The sequence below is a fragment of the Ambystoma mexicanum genome, chromosome 6q, assembly GCF_040938575.1.
Source record: "Ambystoma mexicanum isolate Mex_15411 chromosome 6q, UKY_AmexF1_1, whole genome shotgun sequence".
Taxonomy (NCBI): Eukaryota; Metazoa; Chordata; class Amphibia; order Caudata; family Ambystomatidae; genus Ambystoma; species Ambystoma mexicanum.
In genome coordinates this window covers 117,866,578-117,882,771 of record NC_090937.1, presented here as the reverse complement: position 1 = coordinate 117,882,771, position 16,194 = coordinate 117,866,578, and the positions used below count along the sequence as shown (strand labels likewise).

General features: G+C 45.6%; 1 long non-coding RNA gene across 1 annotated transcript in view; it reads left to right on the top strand.

Moving 5' to 3' along the window:
- The window catches only part of LOC138515459 (uncharacterized), a 169,568-nt gene extending 163,427 nt beyond the window's left edge, over window positions 1-6,141 (top strand). The window contains exon 4 of the long non-coding RNA XR_011282014.1: window positions 3,507-6,141. This is a non-coding gene — a long non-coding RNA (uncharacterized lncRNA). The remainder of the gene's footprint in view (window positions 1-3,506) is intronic.
- The last annotated feature ends 10,053 nt before the right edge of the window (window positions 6,142-16,194 follow it).

Here is a 16,194-nt window from a genome sequence, read left to right as displayed (position 1 = left end):
ACGGGTGAGAATAGCCATGCTGGTTTGGGGTGTGGTTAATAGACATATTGTGTAACGAAGATAGAAGGGTGGCTACGATGGAGGAGGCAACTCTGTTGGAGTACATGTGCAAAGCTCTTTCGTTGTACCGAGAAAACATAATGTTGATCATACATGCTTCAGGAAGTGAGGCAGAGCCAAGAGGGATACCAGTGGCCCTTGATTTGTTCCTATAAGGAATACTTCTCAGTGCAGTGCTACAGGTGGCCAACCAATATTGGGGGGTACCTTCTGAATTCTTTTTCAGACCCACCCAGCCCCAAGAGCTCATTCCAGGGACTATTATCATGCTTGAGATTGAAGGAGTATTGGTGTCCAAGGAAAGGATTGTGTTAATAGCAGTTGATTCCAACAAAGGAGAGTGGAGCACAATTCTATGTGATGATCCCAACCAGCCCCTCAGGTATATAATGGATGAGGACCTCTTTGAGAACAGAGACAATGACAGGGAGATAATACTAGATGTATGTGTCCCCTGTGAGATAATGATAGAATACCAGCACATTCCTCACCCTATGGTGCTGCTAGGGAGGGAGTGCCTCTTCTTTTCCTTCAGAAGACTTATCTCAAGTACCTAACAAGTTGTGGATGAGTAATCCACATGAATCAGGGCTCTTGCAGAGTGTTGCGCCAATATGCATCACATTGAATCCAGGCGCAGTGTTACCCAGAGTTAGTCAGTACCTCTTATCTAAGGCAGCTGTGGAAGGAATGTACGATACCATTATGACCCTCCTACATCAGGGGATTATAGTACCATCAAACTCTCCATGCAATACTGCTATTTACCCTGTGAAGAAGTCGAAGGGGTGAATTGGAGGATGATTCATGATTCAGGATTTCCGGGCCCTTAACGATGTGGTTTAGGCAGAGTTCCCTGTGGTTCGTGACCCTTCTACTATATTATGCACATACCCACTTCGGCCACACACTTTATGGTGGTGGATTTGAAGAATGTATTCGTCTCTGTCGCTTTACATCCAGATTCCCAGTATTCACTGCGTTTATGTTTGCCGGCAGGAGGCCCCCACATACTAGGCTTCCTCAGGGGTACTGTGAGTCCCCCAATATTGTCATCAGGGTTTTACATGAAGATTTAGGGAACAGTCACATCCCAAGCACTATTATTCAGTATGTGGACAATCAGTGAGCAACAGTGTAGGGAGACTCTATAACCCTGTTACAGTTGCTGACTGACAATGGGTACAAGGTGAACGGAGCAAAGTTGCAATATTGCCAACAGGAGGTGTTGTAACTGGGCCAATTGATTTCAGCAAATGGTAAGAGAGTGGCCCCTGAATGTACCACAGTGGTGTCCAGCACACCCAGATAGTAAATGTTAAGGACATGCAAACATTCCTTGGCTTGTGTTACTATTGTAGGGCATGGATGTTCGACTAGTCATCATATACTCGCCCATTGCTGCTGGCCCTTAAAAAAGCCCAAGAGATGAAAAATACCATTATTTGGACAGACAGGATGCTTGCCAGTTCTCAGTAAATAAAATATGTCATTTCTACTGCTCTAGTTTTAGCAACCCCTGACTACACTAAATAATGTTATCTCTTTTCACACTCTGATGGTCAAATGATGATGGCAGTTCTGATACAACTCAGTTCCATGGGTAATAAACCTCTAGCATACTATATTGGTATGTTGGAGTCTGTTATGCGAGGACAGTTCCCCTGTGAACAAGTGCTAGCTGCAGCTGTGTTTGCTATTGAGAAGTCAGTCACATTTGTCATGGGATGTTCAGTGATGCTACATGTTGAGCATGCAGTATTTGCAATACTACAGAGGGCCAAACCACACTAACAACACACAGCGACTCTGCATATGAAGTGATTCTGTCCAGTCAATCTATTCGCATTGTCCATTGCAAAACAGTAAACCCTGCCACCTTTTTGACAGAGCCCATTACTAACAATGACCAAGTTCATGACTGTGTTACATATGAAGGCCCAGATGATGACATACCTTAAGCACTGAAATATGCTTTAAATGATGGTGAAGTATTTTTTGTGGATGTGTCATCCGCTATTGATCAAGATACGGGGCAACAACATACTGGAGCACCAGTGGCCCAATTAGTTGATGAAGAGTATGAGGTTTTTGTTCGGCAAAGGTTACCAGGCCGTTATTTTGCTGAGGCGGCAGAATTCACCACCCTCATTGAAGTGTTAGAAGCAGTGAAAGGATGTTGAGTAACATATATTCTGACTCAGCACATGTAATGACAACAGTACATTCAGGGTTGTTGAGGTGGATGAGAAGGGGATTTTGCATATCAGATTGGTCCCCAGTGCAGCATGTGGCTCTCTTAGACAGACTGATTCATGCCCTTTCATCGACCACATTTGCAACAATCATCAAGTAAGCCACCCATACGAACGGCGGGGACTTCGTCTCCCTTGAGAACAAAGCCGCAGACACAGTAGCAAATTTTACCTGCCAGTGCCAGACATCCCTGAACACCCAGCATTCGTTAATATGCAGGTGCTACTACAGGTTCCATGTACTGCGCTACTCATTACTGAAATTATTGAATTACATTGTCAAGTCCTGCAGAGTGAGAAGTTACTGTGACAAAAAAGGTGTGTGTGCAATCTCCGACAGATCTAGTGTGAAGGCAGGTTAGTACAGCAAAAGTAGTTATGCCCCAGGAATGAGCTTTAATAGTGTTTGATCAACTGCACTACCCTTTGCATTTTTCCAAACAGCATATCGCTGCAAATATACAGGAGGAATGGTATGTTACGAACATACAGAAATTATTGACTATGTTCACATCCAACTTTGTCATTTGTGAGACATATTGCACTGGACACACCCTAAGAACATTGACAGGCATGTTGCCCCGCTCAACTGGTCTTTTTCAGGATCTACACATAGACTAGACTTTGCAGATGTGGGAGAATGTGTGAAAAACCTTTTGTTATCTTCTAGTTGTCTCGTGTCCTTTCTCCAGTTGGATTGAGGCTGGGACATGTGCACATCCAGATGCCAAGTCAGAAGCAAAATTCTTGGCGAGAGAAGTGTTTCTCGGATGGGGAGTGTGCGAGACACCTCAAAGTGACAATGGCACTCACTTCTTCAATGAGATCTTTAAAGAGATTGCTGCTCTTTTGGTGATCATACACAAGATGTGCTCCATTTACCAACCCCAGGCCAACAGCGTTGTAGAAAGTATGAATGGCCTCTGGAAGGCTAAGCTCTCTAAGCTGTGTGAAACACTCAAGAACATTTTATTCCACTGCTTGCCTTTGGCCCTATTCAGTTTGAGGACCCAGTCCTGTAAGGACCATGACCTCTCCCTGCATGAGATAGTGACAGGAAGATATATGCGGACACCCCTGTCTCCTGTGCGTAGTGTGTTTGATGCTCACATTGCTGCGTCAATTTTAAAAGATGACTTTCCTGCATACTTGACTCGGTTAATAAAATGTATGAAATACCTTTCTCAACAGATAGCACCAACACGGACAGAAGGAGAAAACAGCTCTGCGTCAGATCGTGCGTGCACCACTGCAGTTATATCCAGGGGACAAGGTTTATGTGAAAAGCTTTGTCCACAGATGAAGTAAGCTGTGCTATGATGGACTTCATACGGTAGTATGTGCCACTCCACTTGTGCTCAGAGTAAAGGAGTTAGGTATTGGGTACACCTTTGCGATGTTGGGAGAGCACCACAGGCATCACCCCATTTATAATTATTTTATCTGAGTTTTTTTTTGTAAATGTTTAATTGAGGACAGAAACAAATTAATGACAGATTTTTTTAGAAGATACCCGATATTTGGTTTTCATGTGTTTTATACATTTGTATCCCTGTGTTATTAACTAAGTACCTGTGTGCCTTTTCTACAGTGTAACATTCATACGCTATTGCTTAAAAAAGAAATATTTTATGCCCACAAACATGATGTCCTCTATCAATTTTACATGGTTCATCTCTTCTTTTCCTAACACATTCAAGTTGTTGTCCAGGCATCACTGCATTAGAGTACTTTTTAATATCACGTGTGGGTTTTTGTTTGGTATATTTTTGTATTAGTCTAGTGAGCTGATATGGTTAGGACACATGTAGTGGGGTTTGGGGTGTAATATAAGGGAGTGTGTAAATGGAGACCTGTCTGATGTTACAACATTACCTCATAACTTTATGACCACTGTTGTAAATTTTAAAAGAACGCAAGTACAGGACACAGTAGTATGGCAATTCATGCTGCGGATAAAAAGGGGATTAGATTAAGAAAATGAGTATGACCAGTACAAAGGAGCTGTTTTTGACACAATATCTGACGTGCACCATACAGAATTATGTAATATGTGGTACAGCCACACAAGGTCAGTGGAGAAGCAGAGGTATATCAGGGGCTGTGATGTTGGCTCCCTCATCCCCAATGCATCAGGGGCCACCAAAGTGTTAGTGCCCCAGGAAATGTCACCATTGGAAACACAGTGTTTGGTTCATCTGGCACTTTTCCAAGTTCACAGTTTGTTCCAGGGGCACAAAGTACAAGTTTTACTAATGGACAAAGATGAAGAGAAGTCTGCCAAAAAAGATAGTATGCTTCAATGCAAGCCACAACCCATGTTGAAATTGGACGGAGTGTTGTTTGTGTTGAACATATGGGAGAAAGTAATGGTGTGCTGCATGGCACAGTGTTTTGCAGGGTTTGGAGAAGAAAATATATGAAACAACAATAAGAACTGCTTCTCATTATGGACTATACATATCTCAAAAATGCCATGGATTGAGACATGTGAAACTCTAGTGAAGGTCCAACCAGCTGGGGAGTATGAGCTCTGCTTTTCGAAGGCATGGAACAGTTCCTGTTGGCACTAACATCAAATGTAATAAAGCATTGTTCATTCCAGATCTTGCAAAAGGAACAACAGCCCTTAAGGATCTCTACTGGGTTTGCGGTCAGCAAGCATACCTGCATCTCCCACCATCTTGGCAGGGAAGCTCTGCATTAACAAAACTGCAATCAGCTTTTCTTGCGGTGTCTGAAGTTCATTTAACAATTGCATTCAAGCACAGTTTACCCCAATGGATCGAAGTTCCAACTCAAACCTCCAGGACACAGAGGAAGAAGGACTCGCTGAAGATGCAGAAGAAAAGATCAAACTATTTGTCAGAAGAGTTGCCCAAACTGCTCAAAGCAATTCCAGATAAATATCACCTCTATACCAAGGCTGACATTTCTTTGCCTCTCTCTTGATGCCAGATGTAAGGCTGCAGCGAATGCAAAATGGCTGCTGATCGTGAGATAGGAGCTGATCCAGTTAGCAAATGATACTGATAAAGGTCTGAATGACATCAAGAGTGAACTGAGGACGATCCGGTTGATGACACTCCAGAACAAGTATGTTCTGGATCTTCTGATGATGATCGAGGGGCTTGTATGTAAAAAAAGAAACTGTCTTGTTGTACATTTGCTCCCCATACATACGTTGCCTGGAGCATAACGGTTGTAGGTAAAATGGTCGAATCTTAATGGTCGACAAGACAAATGGTCGACACCAAAAGGTCGACAGGTCAAATGATCGAATATATTTTTTTTTTGTTTACATTTTTTTTTTTGGGGCGGGGGGTCACCCAAACCCCTTTTTTTTGCTAAAACCCCATTTTTTTCCCTAAACGAAAACCTAAAAAAAAATATATAACTAAAAAAAAAATTCAATCATTTGTCCTGTCAACCAAATTGTGTCGTATAGCATCCCATGTTAGACTTTTTAGAGTATGGGTTTATGAATATCATTTTTGTGAAGACCTTTCAGTTTCGTGTTTATTGCAATTTTCAAACTGCTAGGTTCGGAACTAACAACTTTTTTTGCTGCCACTATCAGGATTTAATCCATCTTCGAATTCATTTCGAAACCATCCTGACTATATTCGGTTGACTAGGATTTTTTCCACCCGAGGGATTCCCTTCTCTCGAGTGGATTTTATCCTTCGACATTGACTTGGACTTATTTTGGACGATGGTGATTATTACCCAGCTTGTAATTGGGCAGCAAGTTCCCAGCAGCTCTATTGTGATATTAGCATTTTTCTTCACATTTTGCACTTTATTCATGTTGTATAACTGTATGTCCTATATTTATACTTACTCTTATATGAGCTCTGATCTATTTAATAATCATTTTAATGTTTCTAATTAAATAAAGAAAAATAAACACATTTTTCAAAAAAACTTGTCTATGTATTACGTGTAGTGATCTGAGGGGTTGATTGAGGGACCGCCCCGAATACTGGTGGGATTGTGTTGTTTATAGTGGACTTGTTTATATCCGCTGGCTTGATTTCTGTGCCTTGTTTCTGGTTGTTTCCCCTCTTGCCAGCGATGTAGGGGGTACCCATCTATTGTATTGCTGAACCAAATTGTGTCGACCATTTGTCCGTCGACCATTTGTCTGTCGACCGTTTGACTAGACACCGAGCATAACTTGGTGGCAGATCATTATCCTGCGATATTGACCCTTACCTCAGTCTATAAGACTATATTGGTAAGCAGTAAAGCCCTGGACTGAGAAGGAATTGGGGCATATGTATTAAGTATAGAGGAGACTTTAGCAAGAAGCAGAAAGTGATCAATTTTGAGCCTAATCACAACCTCATATTTAATCATTTTGGAACAGTCCTCCAATCTACAAATAGCATAGTCAATTGGCAATGATGAAGTCCTAACAAAAGTACCTTTAGCTAGAGTATCTGACCTGAAGTGACCACTCAATACAATAAAGTTTAAAACCAGGCAAAGACTTAATAAGTTTCGACGCCTGCTGATTTATAAAGATAGGGTTAAATCTTGGCGTCTGTATTGACAATGTCTCATACTCTTCCACGTTTAAGTCCACTATATTCATAGAACCAATACGGGCATTAAAATCCCCTTAAGTATCTATAACCATAGAGGATTTGTATGAGACACCATACTGTTGGAAAAGTAAAGTATGCTTAATATGGGAGGAAGGCGGCAGGTAGCACTCCAGATTACTTCTGTCTCTGGAAATTTCAAAAGGTTTGTTGTCATGTGACTGAGTACAGCAGAAGCACAAGAAGGTCCAAACACAAACACCGGTCTTGCCCGGTCTGGACCACAGTTCAAGGCCATATTAGTGCATAGTGTTATGAAATGTATTAATCAGTTCAAATAATCCTATAAACAAGTGAGATTTGGGGAGCAAGGTTTTTTGTTCTGCATTGCAATGTAATACCCTCTATTCCTAGCTACTCTTTGACATTTGATTGTGTGGGTTGTTTTTCCGGCACTATCCTAGAACCCACCCATTGTATAAAAGGTCAAGAAGGAAATCAGCGAGGAGGTGTGAGTGCTGAAGGTGAAAATACATAGTCCCAGACCTAGGTTCCCTCTGCCAAGAGGTTCTGGGTTTCAAGTGGGAGGATGGAGTTGAGGATTAGACCCTTCACGGATCAAACAGTTGCTGGATCAAGGTTTCAGGATGTGGAGGAGACAAAGGGCCAGACCTTGACCCAAAGCTCTCAAGGTTGGGTTTACCCACCTTCCATATTCATGATGTAAAAGGTACCAGCAAACACAACAGACTGGTAAAGATGGCAGATAGAATTGGTATCTGAAGCCCTCGGTACCTGTCATCCAGTAGCTATACACATCAGACTTTCTCCTTGCTTGCTGCCACTTTGAGCTCTATTGTACCTTGTTGAACACTTTGCAGGGTCTTCAGAGGCCTTGAGTCAATCCGTTGATGCCTACACCCCAGCCCCAAGTGAATGGGGGCTTTGACTGCAGTGGTACATTCCTAAATCTACGCTGTTTTGATGTTTCCATCTGTTACAACCAGAGCTTTGATTTGTTTCTGCCCCTACATCAACACTCGATTGCCTGCTCGCTCACTTGACAAGTGCATAACACACCCTGCATCATTCCTCCTCTCCATGCATTCACAGGTGCTCACATGCACATGTACAGCAAGGCATCCAGTGATGACAGAGAATACAATTACAGAGGATGCTATAACAAAGAAACAAAAGTGGAGAAAAAACATCATACATTTTCAAAAATAGTTATGGGGTGGGGTAAGGGGGTAAAACGGGTGGGATTTGGGTTATGGTTGGTTTAAACACATAGAGAAACAGGGGACTTGAGGGGGGAGGACCACCAAAAAAAACAAAAAAAAGATATTTTTTCACTGTTATTCTTTTTGCTGAAAAACAGTCTTTGTTGTGTATTCCCTGTAATCACAGAGAACCGTTCAGCACGCATTGGCATCCCTTACTTTCGTTTTTTTCCTCCCCATAAGTGATTTGGGGGGGTTTCCAGGAAGAGCCTGTGTCATATTCCTGTTTCTACTACTTTTTGTGTGTGTATTTTTTCAAATCTCATTGACCATCGACTTCCATGCACAGATCCTGACGTTTGTGCTACCACTTCTGACTCAGACAACTATCTTCAAATAACACAATTCATGTTCCTTTTAATTTTCAGTAAGTGACCTGGACAACTTGTGCAGGTGTGCTTTAGAAAGGAGAGCCTTCGGGCAGATATGCTACTTTCTGCCTCTCTCTCTCTCTGTTATTTAATTTGAAGTAGCGTCTTTATTTCCCAGCCATCGCAAAATAATCAAAACTTTTGTCAGTGGAAGAAGAAATGAGTGAATGATTTATTTAATGTGCATGGTGCAGTGGCTCATATATGGGAAAGCATGCAGCATATGAAAAACCAGAAGAGGGTGAAAGGTGTGATGTCCATGTGATCCCAGTCACGTGGGCATGCAAATAAAGGGAAGCAGGAGCCTGCCGAAAGGCAGTTCCCGCTCCAGTGCCATACAGAGCAGTTGTCCCATGTCTCATTGCATGCTCGAGACAGGGCTCGCGCAGCGCCCCTCCCCCAGTCTGCCCCGCGGCTGGGAGCAGGCATCACACTGGCGATGAGGCGGGATTCCCGAACCGGCCAACGACCGCGCCTCCCGGGCAACCCCATGGCCTGCTAAGCTTCTCACGCCACACGAGGGGAAGCCCGGGTGAAGCGAAAGAATTAAAAATAAACAACACAAAAGTAAGTGCGCTGTGCCACGCTCTGAACAAGAGGGAAAAAAGACAATGCCCTCCTCTCCAGCCACCAGATACAAGCGCGAGCCACATCGAAGGTGCCACCAGCACAGGCGCCGGCTAGTGCTCCAAAAAAAAACAAAAAAACGTTTCAACGGCCATACGAGATTGAGAACTTGGCCAAAGCACGTGGCCACAGGTGCCCCAAAGAAGCGTGGGATGTACACAAAACACAGCTCCACAGCAAGGGTGCACCACGTGTCCCAAACAAGAGACTGTCCACCAAGGCCCCAGGCCTATGCTAACAAGCACCAAAAGGCCCATTCCATAACCTCACACCAAAGGGAATCTCCATTACAAATCGGACTGGGAACCACACGGCTCACACCAGCAGCCCCTAAGTCAAGACATAAGCACGATGCCACACGGGCGCCCACCCCAAGGGTCTAAAGGCGCATAGCCAAAGTCACCATGACGGACAACATCACCACACCGCAGAGGCTGCAGGGCCGTAACCCAGACACCAGCACATGGCTGGACACCACACAAGGCACGTTCATGCAACCCTTCCAGCCATTCGGAACTCGTACCGGCCTCCGGTGGGAACTGTGGTTACAACAGTTCCACCTATCACTCCACACTCGCAAGATCGATGATGAAGAAATGAGAGAGTGTTTCTCATGCTCAACCCAGGCACGATGGCCCTTTGCATCTTCAATGCCCTACCGAACCGTGGCACAGACGATGACTATGCAACAGCCAAGGACGTTCTCACGAAGAAATTCAAACCAAAAGCCAGCCATGACTTTGAAAGGTTTAAGATGAGCCAGGCCAGACAACGCCCGCAGGAGATTATAGACGATTTTCACAGCTGCCTGAGAGAAATGGCACTATCGTGTGACTTCCCGAATGAGGAATTTTGAGTGAGGCAACAGGTTATACACGGGCTATCGTCTGACGCACCATCCTCGCAGAAGAGGACCTCCCGCTCGACACCATCCTGGCCATGGAGCGACTACGAGAAAGGACGGATGAGTATGCGATGGAAATGGAGCAGATCATAAGCCGCCTGCCCCTGGACACCGACCTTCCAAAAGACAACGCCTCGATGATCAACGCCCTGAGACAACAGAAGCTACGGGCAGGACCACTCAGCACGAGACCTAAAGACTGCACATGGTGGGGAGGGCAGCACAGCAGAAATGACCCATGCCCGGCATGTGGCACCACGTGCCACAAATGTGGAGAATAGAATCTTTATGCATCGGTGTGCCTGAGCTCCAGACAACCCAAAGTCACTACCCACAGGGAGAATGCCCCGTGATACAGAAACAACGCGGGAACCCGACGACACACAAGGCACCCAGAGAGACCTGCCCACTGTCAGAAGAGGCAAACTGGCAGGACACGATACGGCAGAAGTGGGCGTGCCCGCGCCATCGATGGGGAAAACTCAGACAGCCCCAGCAGCAACGAAGACTAATCCAGCAGAGAGCCATCCCCCGACCACCACAGGCAGGGCCACAACCACAAGAAAGAGAAAGTGCGCATGATTTCAGCAGTGAAACCAGGAAACAGCAACAACCACAGTGGCACCAGATCATGACGATGCACCGTACTGGTAGGAGACATCCCTGTCACCATGATGATAGACACACGGGCCACCGTGACCGTCATGCCTGTCTCCAAGTTTGCCAAACTCAAGCCTAAGCCGACGCTTCGACGGTGCTCAGTTCTACTTTACGCCTATGGATGCAAAAAGCCCCTCCCAGTGGCAGGGTACTTTAAAATGACACTTTCGCATTGAGGCATCAGTTGCCGGACACAAATCCATGTTGTCGACGCCGTGATTGAGACTCTGCTCAGCTGCACCACTGCGGAACACCTAGAGGTCATACAATTCAACCTCGCCATCCAGCCTGAAAATATTGAACACCTGCTCAAGAAACACAAGAAACTCTTCACTAGCATTGGATGCCTCAAAGGCATCGGCCTGATCGCAGTGAAACTCCACATCGACCAGACCGTTGAACCCAGGGCAGTAAGGCACAGGAGGGTACCGTTCCACATGAGAGCCGGTGTGGAAGCCGAGCTTAGCAAACTGGAAGACCTCAAAATCATCGAGAAGACGTCAGGAGCCACCCCATGGGTCTCCCCCATGGTAGTTACAGCAAACCCCAAACAACCCAATGCAGTTAACATATGCATTGACATGCGTCTCTGCAATGCAGCTATAGATTGAGAAAGATATATCACGCCAACAATAGACAAACTGATAGTGGACCTAACAGGCGCAACTGTCTTCAGCAAGCTTGACCTTCGGTCAGGTTACCACCAGATCCGCCTAGCCAAGGAATCACGTTACATTACCACCTTCTCATCACACTTGGGCCTTCGGCGCTACCGTCGCCTCAACTTCGGCATTCCCTCTGCAGCAGAAGTTTTTCAGAACGAGATTCGCAGAGTGCTCCAAGACCTACCAGGAGTAACCTACGTTAGCGATGACATCCTGGTCTACGGAAAAACAGAAGCTGAACACACCACCTGGTTACAGGGACACTCCAGAGACTGGAGGAGTCAGGGCTCACAGTCCACGAAGAAAAATGTGAGTTTGCTAAGAAATCACTCAGCTTTTTCAGCTACATATTCAACATGCAGGGTATTTCTCTCCAGACCCCTGAAAAGTCAACGACATAAAAAATGCGCAAGCACCGTCCACTACATTGGAAGTCAGAAGCTTCCTAGAAAGGGCCACCTACTGCGGTCGGTTCATCCCTAATCTAGCCACCACCGCAGACCCTCTACGTGAACTCACAAAAGCGAAAGCTCCATGGCAGTGGGGTGCCATTCAAGAACAAGCATTCCAAAAGATTAAAGACTCCCTTTCAAGTGATGCCACCATGGCATTCTTCTACATCAACCGCACCACGGAATTACTCATCGACGCCAGCCCAGTGGGGCTATGGGCTGTGCTGACGCAGAGAGAAAAGAATGGAACAGTCTACACCATCGCATTCGCAAGCAGAGCGCTCACACCGTCAGAAAAAAACACGCCCATATCGAAAAAGAGACGCTAGCCATCATCTGGGGGTGAAACACTTTCACGTGTATATTTTAGGACACCCAGCAAAAGTACTAACGGACCACAAGCCACTCATCCTCATCTTCGGAGGCTCAGCACTGCACCCCCCCTTAAGGATTGAGTGCTGGCTACTACAAGTACAACAGTTCGACCTAGATGTCACAATACCGAGCAGGCACTGACAACCCAGCAGACTACCTGTCCCGCTACCCACGCCCAGCCACCACGACTGAACGAGAGGCGGCAAAAATCACAGAGGAACACGTCTGCCAAATAGTAGAATATGCCAGACCAAAAACCATGACTCTGGAGGAGATACAAACAGAAACAGACAAAGACCTGTGTCTGCAATTAACAAAGTCTGCCATCTTATCAGGTGAATGGAAAACATTCCTGACAGCCGCCACTCGAAGGACGCCCCCAGCTCAAGACCTCATACACGCACTGTTTGGAATACGCCATGAGTTGTCCATATCGGTGGACAGCCTAATACTAAAAGGACACAGGATCATACTACCAATGTCCCTACACGGGAGGCCAATCCAATTAGTGCACGAAGGGCATCAAGGCATCGTAAAAACACAAGCATACCTCACATCACGCGTTTGGCTGCCACAGATGCAACGAAAAGTCATGGCCCACGTAGAAAACCTGCTCCGCGTGCCTGTCCACACCCCGACCAGGACCACCAAAACCCATGGAATGCCCACCCCGGAGCAGCCGCAGGTGGGACTCCATCAGCATTGACTTTTGCACGATCACCAACGAAACTTACCTGCTAGTAGCGATTGATGAGCACACCAGGTACTCCGAGGTTGAACCTGTCCTCTCCACAGATGCCATGTCTGTCACCACCGTGCTAGAGAAAATATTAGCGACACACGGCATCCCGTCGGCGATCCAGAGTGATAACGGGCCAGCGTTCACAAGCAGGGGTTTCAAACGCTTCATGGACAACCTGGGAATACGCCACCATCATGTAACACGATACTGACCACAAGCCAACGGAGACGCCGAGAGATTCCTGACGTCCATCCACAAGACTGCTGTAAGAATAGCCAAGGACAAAGGTCGCAGGTGGCTCCCAGAGCTCCACAGATTCCTACACGCTTACCGGCTGACACCACACTCCTCAAATCACGTCAGCCCAGCAGACATGATGTTCGGAGACCCCATCCAATGGATCCTGCCCCTACACCACTCCTGGAGACCGGCCCCAGTCGACCTAGAAAGCATGCAAGCTAGAAGCCGCAAGCACAACGCCAAAGAGTACCTGGCCAGAAAGGCGACACCCAGTGATCTCCAAATTGGAGACACGGTACTGGTAAAGACCAGAACACAAAAAGGGAAGATGTCACTCCCTTACGAGTCGGCACCGTGGACAGTCTCACATCGAGAACACGCCCTTGCCTCAGTCACCCGTGGGTATGAATCAGTAACTAGAAATGTCTCACACTTCCAGAAGGTCCCGCCGACCCTATGGGAAGAAAGAAAAGCAGACAACAGCCCAGCAGAAGACCAACCGCCACAAACAGGCAGCCAACACTGAGAGAGAGACTCACAGAAGAACCAACCCCAGGGCCTCCTGACCAAAATGAAGAAGAGAGGGTCAGTGACACACATCAAACTCCCCACCAAGAACGTGGAGAACACTACGCACTCAGGAGACGACTCGTGCCATCCACGAGGCTAAAAGGATACGTCCTCAATGGCATATACATGCGACCAAGAAACGAGCCAGCCCATCCCAGCAACAATGAGACTTTGTGCCAGCCGCAATCTCTAGAATAGTGTTAATGTTTCACATGTTGAATGTTCATCAAAAGTTGATAAGGGATGTGATGTCCACGTGATCCCGGTCACGTGCGCATGCAAATAAAGGGAAGCAGAAGCCCGCCGAAAGGCAGTTCCCGCTCCAGTGCCATATAGAGCAGTTGTCCCATGTCTCGTTGCATGTGCGAGACAGGGCCCGCGCAGCGCCCCTCCTCCAGCCTGCCCTGCGGCTGGGAGCAGGTATCACAAAAGGTAAACAAACAATACTGAGATCTGTAAAATAAGATGTAAGTCTCCAAGCTAAAGTTGATGGTCAGTTTGTTACATAGACACTGACCTTGATCTAAAAAGGATCACATGAACTGTCTTTCTTGGCAAAGGCTGGATGAGTACGTGGTATTTTCTTACTTGGTTTTAAGTAGCTTATTGTACAGCATCTATTGAAGCAATTCTGATGATAACAATGCATTTCCTCGATCAAAGCCAATGGATGAGGCATCTTACCGTTCATGAGGATGGACTTCTGACCATTCAGTCAAATGACCTAGCATCTTTCCAAACTCTCTGTCATTGACTCGCCATAACACCATATTCCATAAAGTGTTTCTGGCAAAAGTTCTTAGAACCTTAAGCTGGTCTGCTTTGGTTATAGAGAGCAGTACATGTTTTTATCAGCGTAGGCTGAAAATGACTAATAAAATATTGGCTTTAAATTATGTTGTATGGGTAAGTGTATTGTCCCACCAGATCAGTTATGGACCTTAGTGTGTAATGGGTTATTTATAAGTATAATGGGTTATTTATAACACGCTTAATACACAGAGGTGTTGCTTCCAAGTCAAGCGCGTTGCCCCTGAGCTACCCTCCGAGGCATCTTTTCTTTCCTGAAGTGTGATGCTTCGGGAAAGAAAGATGGAAGACAATATGTAGGGTGAGTTTGCTCTGTGCCCTGAAGCCCACCCTGGAATACCTGTGAATAAGTACCCAGTTGACCTGCATCTGGCCCTCCACAGCTGACAAACAGGTAGGCAAGCATGAACGTGTTGTTATATGATAAGTGCAGAGACATAAATCTGTGGGACAACAAAATAAATCTAATAGGCTTTCCCAAATGAAGGGTACAATAGATGCCAATTGTTGGCCTATCATGTCTTCTAAGCATTGCATTGTACATTCTGCACCAGTACTACTTCAAGACCATATAAAGATATATACTGCCGTGAGTTTCGTGTGTTTTATTAACTGTTATGTTAATTTGATTTATACAGTGCACCGCTGCCATTTCTAGGGTCTCCAACAGCGCAAGTGGTTCTGTAAGGGAAAGTGGGTGAGTTGGTTAGTGAGGGAGAGAGGGATAGGATAGATGTTGTGCTCATCTGTTGATGCATGCAGAATCAGGAGCAACTGGCTTCTGTGTGTGTGTGTGAGCTTTCTAGATGTGCTTTGTTTTGGGCATTGTCGCTTGTTGTGTCTGTATGGGGCGGCGTCCAGTGTTTGAGTTTTTTGGTGTCTGAGGTTATTGGTTTTGTAGCATGGTTAAAAAGTGGAGTGTGGTTTGCATGTTTTGGTGGGTTATTTCACAAGCCCTCAGGTTGTGTGCGATATGTGAAAGCCCAGATGTCCAGATGCCTTTGGGCCAGGTGTGCAATACAAATAAACAAATGAACAAAAAAATAGCTGTGTGGGTGTGGAAAAGAGAAAGGGGATGCTCAGTGGGTTTTGGCTGGTCTCTGGGTATTATGTAGCTATGCTATTGTTTCTTTCTGCAGGTATTTAATTGTTGGAGAAGAATTTAACTATAGGAGCAGAAAGGGTTAATCCCTGAGCTACCATAGGCAAAACAGAAAACATTTGTCAATGGCCTTTTGTCTATGAATCTTGGTCAGGGATTTGCAACCTCTGTCTTTCCAGGAGATTTGCAATACAACTCCCATATCACTATAGCCAGCACCATCAATGAAGTGGGACCAATGGAGCCATAATCCAGTGGGGAACTGACCCATAGAGAAAAAAATGTCCAAAGCCACATTTGGCTCCAAGTCCGTCAGCCCCGTAATCCAAGACATCTGGACAGCTGAGGGTGTTCAACCCTTCCTCAAGCACCAAGCACAAGAGGCAGAGTTTCGTCACTCTGCCCAATGTCAGAGATTGTCACATTAGTTGTTGTTGTAGAAGGAGAGGCTCTCTTTACTTTAATTCGTGGAAGAACTTCAAATATCTCTGCAGGGTCAGGTTGAATTCCTAAGAAATATGTCAGGTC